The sequence below is a fragment of the Balaenoptera physalus genome (assembly GCF_965194825.1).
Source record: "Balaenoptera physalus genome assembly, chromosome: 9".
In the NCBI taxonomy this organism is placed as follows: domain Eukaryota; kingdom Metazoa; phylum Chordata; class Mammalia; order Artiodactyla; family Balaenopteridae; genus Balaenoptera; species Balaenoptera physalus.
The window spans coordinates 60,484,674-60,492,577 of NC_138888.1; the positions used below are offsets into that span (position 1 = coordinate 60,484,674).

A 7,904-nucleotide genomic window follows, 5' to 3' on the forward strand; every position below is an offset into this window, starting at 1 on the left:
TGAGACCAGCAGTCACAAGACTGAGATTCTCGAGAAGGTGGAGATTAGGATCTTTGAGAGAGAATCTTAATCTTATAATGTAGGAGGCAGAAATTTTTACATTTGAGATCAAACTTGATGAAAATGCACTTTAACAATTACTGTTACGCAAAACATTGTTAATTTCATATATATGAATGTAGCATCAAGGACTCCACAGAGTGACTGCTGCTGTTAACTGTGACTTCTTCAAAGAATTTTTGACTTTTATTTAAGCTTTATTTTCCCCTGGGGAATATTCTCCATCTTTTGAAGAAGTTATGCTTCTTGTGTGATCTCATATATTATACTGGTCATAGCCTCATTCTGATCTTTAGAATGACCTGAAGATTTGGAAATGAATTCATGAGGTTACGAGAAAATTTAAAATATCCCCATGGATTTATTTATTTTCTCTTTTTAACTAATAAAGCTCAACACTGAAATAAAGTAATAGTTTAAAATCAATTTCATTTATTTTAAAAAGCCACATCATCTTTTAAGTTTATTTTTCACCTTTATTCAGTTTTATTTCTTATTTCCTTATTCTTCTGCTTTTGATTATCAGATACTTTTATCATTGTCTCCCTCCAACTCAAATTGGCACCTATTTCTATTCCATATACAGTTAATATTTACTCTGTTTAAGGATGTTATCAACTTCATGTTTTCAAGTCCTACTTTCTAAAAATATTTTAGTGAAATAGTTCTAAAGATGAAAAACACGGTAAAGGTCAAACTACTTCGTATACTTCCCACTTCAAAGGTTTTTCTATTTAATTTCTAAGCTAAAATCATCTCGATTTTTTTCCCCAAAATGCTTTTCTGTAGTCAATATAAGAAATAAAATTAACAATTTTAATTTATATAATGCTGAAGAGAAAACTGTCATCAGACTTGCTTATTAGTTTGCTTTTATTTAGATTCAGCTTTCAAGATGTAAGAAACATTTTCTCTGTTCTTCCTACATGAATATTTGTGAACTAGTTGCAACCAAGTAGCAGGTTGTGTTATAATGTATCATATTCATACCTTTAAGGCTTCTTTCTTCATTAAAGGAGTCACTATCTTTAATTTTTGTAAGGGGTCTTAATTATTGGTGCTTATTTCATATTTTGATTAATTTTGGTTTTTAATTTCCACTACCTGTCATGGCATGTTTTGCCATGATCTTTCAGTTGGGTGCCATTTTAATTATTATTCCAGGGATTCATTTTCTCATTTATTATTACCTCAGTCCTTTTAGGTGCTTTCAGAGGGCTAATATCAACTTTCAAGGATAAAGTGTGAAGAACAGATTGCCTTCACACATTGATAATTTTGAAGATTTACAAACAAATTTAAAAATATGATTTCCATTAGTGCACTTAATAAAATTTGCTACAATTTAAGTAGTATAATCCTTGAAGTTTGCATTAGCAAAGTCTTAAGAAACCATATGGTGTATATCAATAGGTACTAATAATATCTACAACTAATTTTAATATACAGAAAGCATTTTAAGTGAGAGTAATGTAAAACAAAATTACCAAAGCTCTTTTCTTGTAATATAGCATCATTGGTCATGAAATGGTATTAATCTTTGGTCTTGGGTAGAGAAACTGAGTTTTACAGATTAAAAACAAATTGTTATAAGTTTATATGGAAGTATCATGACATAGTAAAAATAATTAGGATTTTAGAATTAAAAGAAGTGGACTGAATCTCTACTCTGACCATTATTACTTGGAAAGGTTATATAAACTGCATGTGCTTCAGTTTACATATCTGTAAAATGGGGACAATTAACTCTAGCAAGTATGGGGGTCCTCTTTAGGAAAAGGAATACTAATTTAAGGTATATACCAGAGCAACTAGAATGACTGAATGACTTGAATGTGCTGTCAAATTACTGTTATACTACATATACAACTTATTAATTAACATATGTAGGAGTTTTATCACCAGATTTCTTCAGGTTATTTCTTCACTGGTGGTAATTTTATATGCCACTTCCTTTGGAACAAACAGACTTTTTTTTCAGAACAAGATGTGTCAGGTAGATTAAGAAGTGATTCAGTATGTTGGGATGCCCTAAATATGAGGTTCTCCAACATAGCACTACTATAATATTTTGCCCTAAAATTACAGGAATTTGATAAATTCCATTTTATTAAAAAAAAGAAAAATCCATGTTGGATTTATAATTATATTAGCTGTATATTTTAGCATATTCCTGACATGACATAACCTCCATTTTGACCAGGGATCAATGAGACATGAGCCTTCCACTTATACGTCTACATTTTTGATGATTGGAAGAAGTTTTCCACAGAGTAGATTCTGTGCCTGTGCATTTCCAATCTAGTTTGTCCTCTATTGTACACATACTTCTGCTTCTGGAGCCACAGGACATGGTCACATCATGACCTGAACTATGCATCAGCTGCTGTGTTTGACCACTCTGGGTGAGTTGGCACAGTGAGGATACTCCTGGAAGCCATTCTTAGTCCCAGATGGTAGCAATAATTTAACTCCTCACAGAAGTGATTGCTAACCACACAAAGCTATCCTGTAAACCCAAAGTAATATATTCCCAATTCACCCTCCTCTTAGCCAGAGCTTAAAAATGCTTACAGTCATTCCAAGGCTACTCAACTTAAAGAAAAGTGCTATGGAGAAGAAGACAGTGTGGAAGGAGACAGGGAACTGAACTGATTGTGGTCAAAATATCTTACATAACAAATTTGCAAAAATATATGACTATTGGAGCCCACTGTCAGATCCCACCCAGGGCCTTAGAAGAGGAGGGGCCAGAAGCTTAAGCTTCATTAGGTTTATGTTACATGTCTTTGAACCCTACCTACTGTGTAACAAGAGAAGCCTCAGGAAGTTAAAAGGCACTAACTGGGCCAAGGAGGAAAAAAGAGTTGAGAAATGTTTATGAGGTAAACTTAGAAGGACTTGGTGAGGGTCTGTAAGGGAAGGAAGGAAGGAAGGAAGGAAGGAAGGAAGGAAAGCAGGGAGGAAGGGAGGAGGGAAGAAGCGAATTTTAGAATGACCCCTAGTACTCTGAGTTAGAAACATCCTAAGGAGCAGTAAGTTTTGACATGAAGAGGGTAGCCGGAGGAAGAAATGATGAGAGAAATTTTGGACTATTTTGAAAATGTGGAAATATCTCTGGCACAGCCAAGGAGAGATACCTCGTAACATTTATATTCAATTCTGAAACTCAGAGAACACCCTAGGGCTAGAGGTGGCAGATATAAGTATATAAGTTGTAGTTATAACCTTGAACATGGATGAGACAGCCCCCCTGCCCTCACCCCTAACCCCTACTCCCAACACACACACAGATCACTACGGACAATGTGCAGAGCAATCTACCACAGAGGGAGCCCAAGAACACTGGTTTTTAAAACGGGAGCAGAGGAAAGGATTTGGCATCGTGAGAAAGATAAGAGAAGAAAATGGAATGAGTTATGCCTAAGAATTCCTGCAAATGAAGAGTTTCTAAAAAGAAAGAGGGTTCAAAGCTGACAAAGTTAGAAAAGTTTTAGTTAAGTGGTGAGATTGAAAGCAGAGGCAGTGTAAACCACACATGGAAGAAAGCTGGCTGACTGAGAGAGTGGGAAGAGCTGGGTACTTGTTAGAGAGAAACACTGGGCTGATGAGATTTTCCTTTCTTTTAGTGAGGGAGAAACTTGAGCATGCTTACAGAGTACAGGGAAAATATCAGTAGAGAAGGAGAGCTTTGAAATTCAGGGATAACAGAAACAGTTCCCTAAGAAGCTTTTCCTAGCACTCCATCTTAATTCCCTTCTACTTGCAGCATGGATTGAGTATCCCTTCTACCTGTACTTGTGACTCTTTACATATATATTAGACAATTACCTATTTATTTGTCAGTATTTCCCGCTGGAGAAGTGGGGGCCCTATTTAGTTCGTCTTTAAACCTCTTTTGCTTAGAGCCACGTTTACTGAAGGCAGAGACGGAAAGACACAGGTTAGAGAGCAGAGAAACAGGATCTGTCAACCAAGGGGACTCTTCATAATATTTTGAAATTTGAGTGAAATGATAAAGATGGGCTTAAATCTTGAGTCGAGTTTACAGAGTTCAGACCATGCTCTTGCTTACCATGTTTGCAGACCCAGATCAATTTCACCTCTAGGGTATCTGACTTTAATATTTTTTAGACTCTTTCCTGCTAGCCCCCTTTTTTGTGTTCTTTACTTCAGAGGCACACTCCTAGCTGTACAGAGCATGTAGAGAGAATATATAACAAGTAGTAGTGGTGAATGAGACCATCAAATAAAAACATTCTGAAACACAGAAACCTATGAGTATCTGAACTAATTAAAAACCCTCCAGGTCACTTTGTACAGGGAGCAACAACAACAACAAAACAACTCTGTTTCACAATCAAGGGCCACCTGTTTTGTCCTGAGCAGCTATTTCTTAAATTAAAGCTGTTGGTCACAAATTAGACAAGGTAAGAGACTGGGGATTATAGTCTATTCATCAGCGATACTTTAACCCCCTAAAAGAAAGAAGAAGTAAATGTATGCCCGTTGATTGTGAATCAATAGTGTCATCTTCATTTGCGAAGGACAGCACATTAGAACATGTTGATTTAGAGTTCCTTATTCCTGTTGAATAAACACACAGGTTGCTAATCATCAGCTTCTAAATATATTTTCCAAAGGTGAACAAAAGAAGTGGACAATTTGATGCTTCTTAATTAAGCTCACAACACAGACTTTTTTTATACTCTTAAAAGCATTTGTTGCTGAAAGCTAAATGAGTATAGATTTCTAATAGAAAGATTCCCATCCCCCAACACACCAACAGCTGTGAGTGATTCTGGCTAGTAAATTATATGCTATCCTCTACATTGCCTTGTAGATGACCTCAACCCTGACCTTGATACAGCAGTATTTCTAAGAATAATAATTTATTCTCTGTGTTAGATGAACTAAGCCCATGGTGATTCTCAGCTATAATTCCATACTATTTACTGAAAAACTGGTCCTATATATTCAGATAAATTATAGGTGGAGGAAGAGAGAAAGACAGAGACAGAGACAGAGAGACAGACAGATAGGAGACATATAGACAGATTTAAAAATAGAAGCATAGATGGATTGGAGGGAAGGTGACCAGGAGCCAGACAGGGATAAATAGCTATCTTAGTAGCCATCCAGGTAGTGTGGTTTCATATATGTGAATTTTTTCTTATTACATGCACATTAATTTATTATTTTTTTTAATTTTAAAAATCTATTTAACCCAAGACATGCAAAATATTATCACTTTAAAATGTTGCTATAAAAATTATTGATATTTTACAGTTAATTTTTCATACTAATTCTTTTTTTAAATTTTTTTTATTTTTTAACATCTTTATTAGAGTATAATTGCTTTACAATGGTGTGTCAGTTTCTGCTTTATAACAAAGTGAATCAGTTATACATATATATATATGTCCCCATATCTCTTCCCTCTTGCATCTCCCTCCCTCCCACCCTCCCTATCCCACCCCTCTAGGTGGTCACAAAGCACCGAGCTGATCTCCCTGCATGCACATTAATTTAGTGTTACTACACCTTATGTCAGACTTCAAAACCTGTTTTCCATGTGTAGGGTTGTAGCCACAGATATAGGTATAGATATAGACACAATCTCTGAGGACTTTATAAGGTCATAACACTAATTTACATTCATAGAATTTCTATACCTTAGATTAACATACCTGCAATGAAAATTCCACAATTGTTATACTGACCCATAAACATTTCCATATATCACAGCTCACTTTAGCCCATTTTAAAGCTTTGTTTACGTGTATGTAAACCTCTACATTAATGTTTTGTATTCTGAAAATTTCACCCACACAGCACCAGTCACTTAATTGCGCTAATTATTATTCACACATTAGCGCCTATTAGTCAGCATGGGTTTCTTTCCATTTTTTAAAAATGTTTTAGCCAGCATTCAGATTGCACTTACTTGGCAGAAACGACTTGTTATAGTGGTTTTCAAAATCTGGCAGTAAGCCTAAGAAGCAACCTCTTTTGCTGTCTGAATTTCCTATTCCAGTCATTGTTACAGATCTAAAGAGACAATCTGTTAAACTCATTGAAACTTTATGGGGAAAACGGTGAAGAGGAACTTCAGAAGGTCCCCAAATTCTGTTGTCAAAGCAATGGAGAACAATTTTCTAGTAAATGGGGGTTCAATTATACTATGTTTGATATGCAATTGCTGGTAGGAATTCATCCTTTTTAAACTGTTATAGATTTTTTTTAGTCAGTGTTATTTCACAGATATCTTAGAAAAACATTTAAGCATACTCAGGGGCATGACCTGCCTAAACTGGATCCCAAATATAATGTATATTAAGATAGAACAGGGGCTTCCCTGGTGGCACAGTGGTTGAGAATCTGCCTGCCAATGCAGGGGACATGGGTTCGAGCCCTGGTCTGGGAAGATCCCACATGCCGTGGAGCAACTGGGCCTGTAAGCCACGATTACTGAGCCTGCGCGTCTGGAGCCTGTGCTCCGCAACAAGAGAGGCCGCGATAGTGAGAGGCCCGCGCACCGCGATGAAGAGTGGCCCTCGCTTGCTGCAACTAGAGAAAGCCCTCGCACAGAAACGAAGACCCAACACAGCCATAAATAAATAAATAAATAAATTAAAAAAAAAACGATAGAACATTGAGGCTTCCCTGGTGGCGCAGTGGTTGAGAATCTGCCTGCTAATGCAGGGGACACAGGTTCGAGCCCTGGTCTGGGAAGATCCCACATGCCGCGGAGCAACTAGGCCCGTGAGCCACAACTACTGAGCCAGCGCGTCTGGAGCCTGTGCTCCGCAACAAGAGAGGCCGCGATAGTGAGCGGCCCGCGCACCGCGATGAAGAGTGGCCCCTGCTTGCCGCAACTGGAGAAAGCCCTCGCACAGAAACGAAGACCCAATATAGCAATCAATCAATCAATCAATTAAAAAAAAAAACTTTATAAAAAAAAAAAAAAGAACATTGAAGTTGTCTATAATGAAGATTGAGATTACTCTAATTTAAGAATTTGGGTACATATAGTAATAATGAAGTTGAAGTAAATTATAAATATTATATGTAGCTTGCTGGGGATACTAACTTAAGAGCTGGCATTGATAGAGAGGCTATTGCATAAATTACTATTTCCTTTACAATAATAGCGGGCACTCTTATTTTTCTAAACTCTATTAATTAAAAAATTTTCTTTTGGTGGTTTAAAAAAACCCCTCTTGGGCATCCCCGGTGGCGCAGTGGTTGAGAATCTGCCTGCCAATGCAGGGGACATGGGTTCGAGCCCTGGTCTGGGAAGATCCCACATGCCGCGGAGCAGCTGGGCCCGTGAGCCACAACTACTGAGCCTGCACGTCTGGAACCGGTGCTCCGCAACAAGAGAGGCCGCGATAGTGAGAGGCCCGCGCACCGCAATGAAGAGTGGCCCCCGCTTGCCGCAACTAGAGAAAGCCCTCGCACAGAAGCGAAGACCCAACACAGCCATAAATAAATAAATAAATAAATAAATAAATAAATAAATAAATTTATAAACAGCTAAACGTTCTCTTTTGCAAAAACAAACAAACAAAAAACCCCTCTCATTTTATGGACTGAATTCCTAGAAGGAAACAACAGATTTGTAGACAATAGAAGCAATAAAACAAACCATCACATTCTCCCATATGCTCAGTTTAGTTGACACTGCATCTTGCAGAATCTGACTTTGAGGGACTTCTTTAAAGAAAATGCCAGTAGAGAAGGAGAGGTTGAAGATTCATGAGTGTCTTAGTCCATTTGAGCACCTATAACAAAGTACCACAGCCTGGATGGCTTATAAACAAAAGAAATTGATTGCTTAC

At 37.2% G+C, this 7,904-nt stretch overlaps 1 protein-coding gene across 5 annotated transcripts in view; it reads right to left on the reverse strand.

Moving 5' to 3' along the window:
• LOC309667153 (uncharacterized protein) overlaps window positions 1–7,904 on the reverse strand; it is a 727,466-nt gene that overhangs the window by 312,650 nt on the left and 406,912 nt on the right. The gene's annotated exons all lie outside the window — the stretch shown is intronic.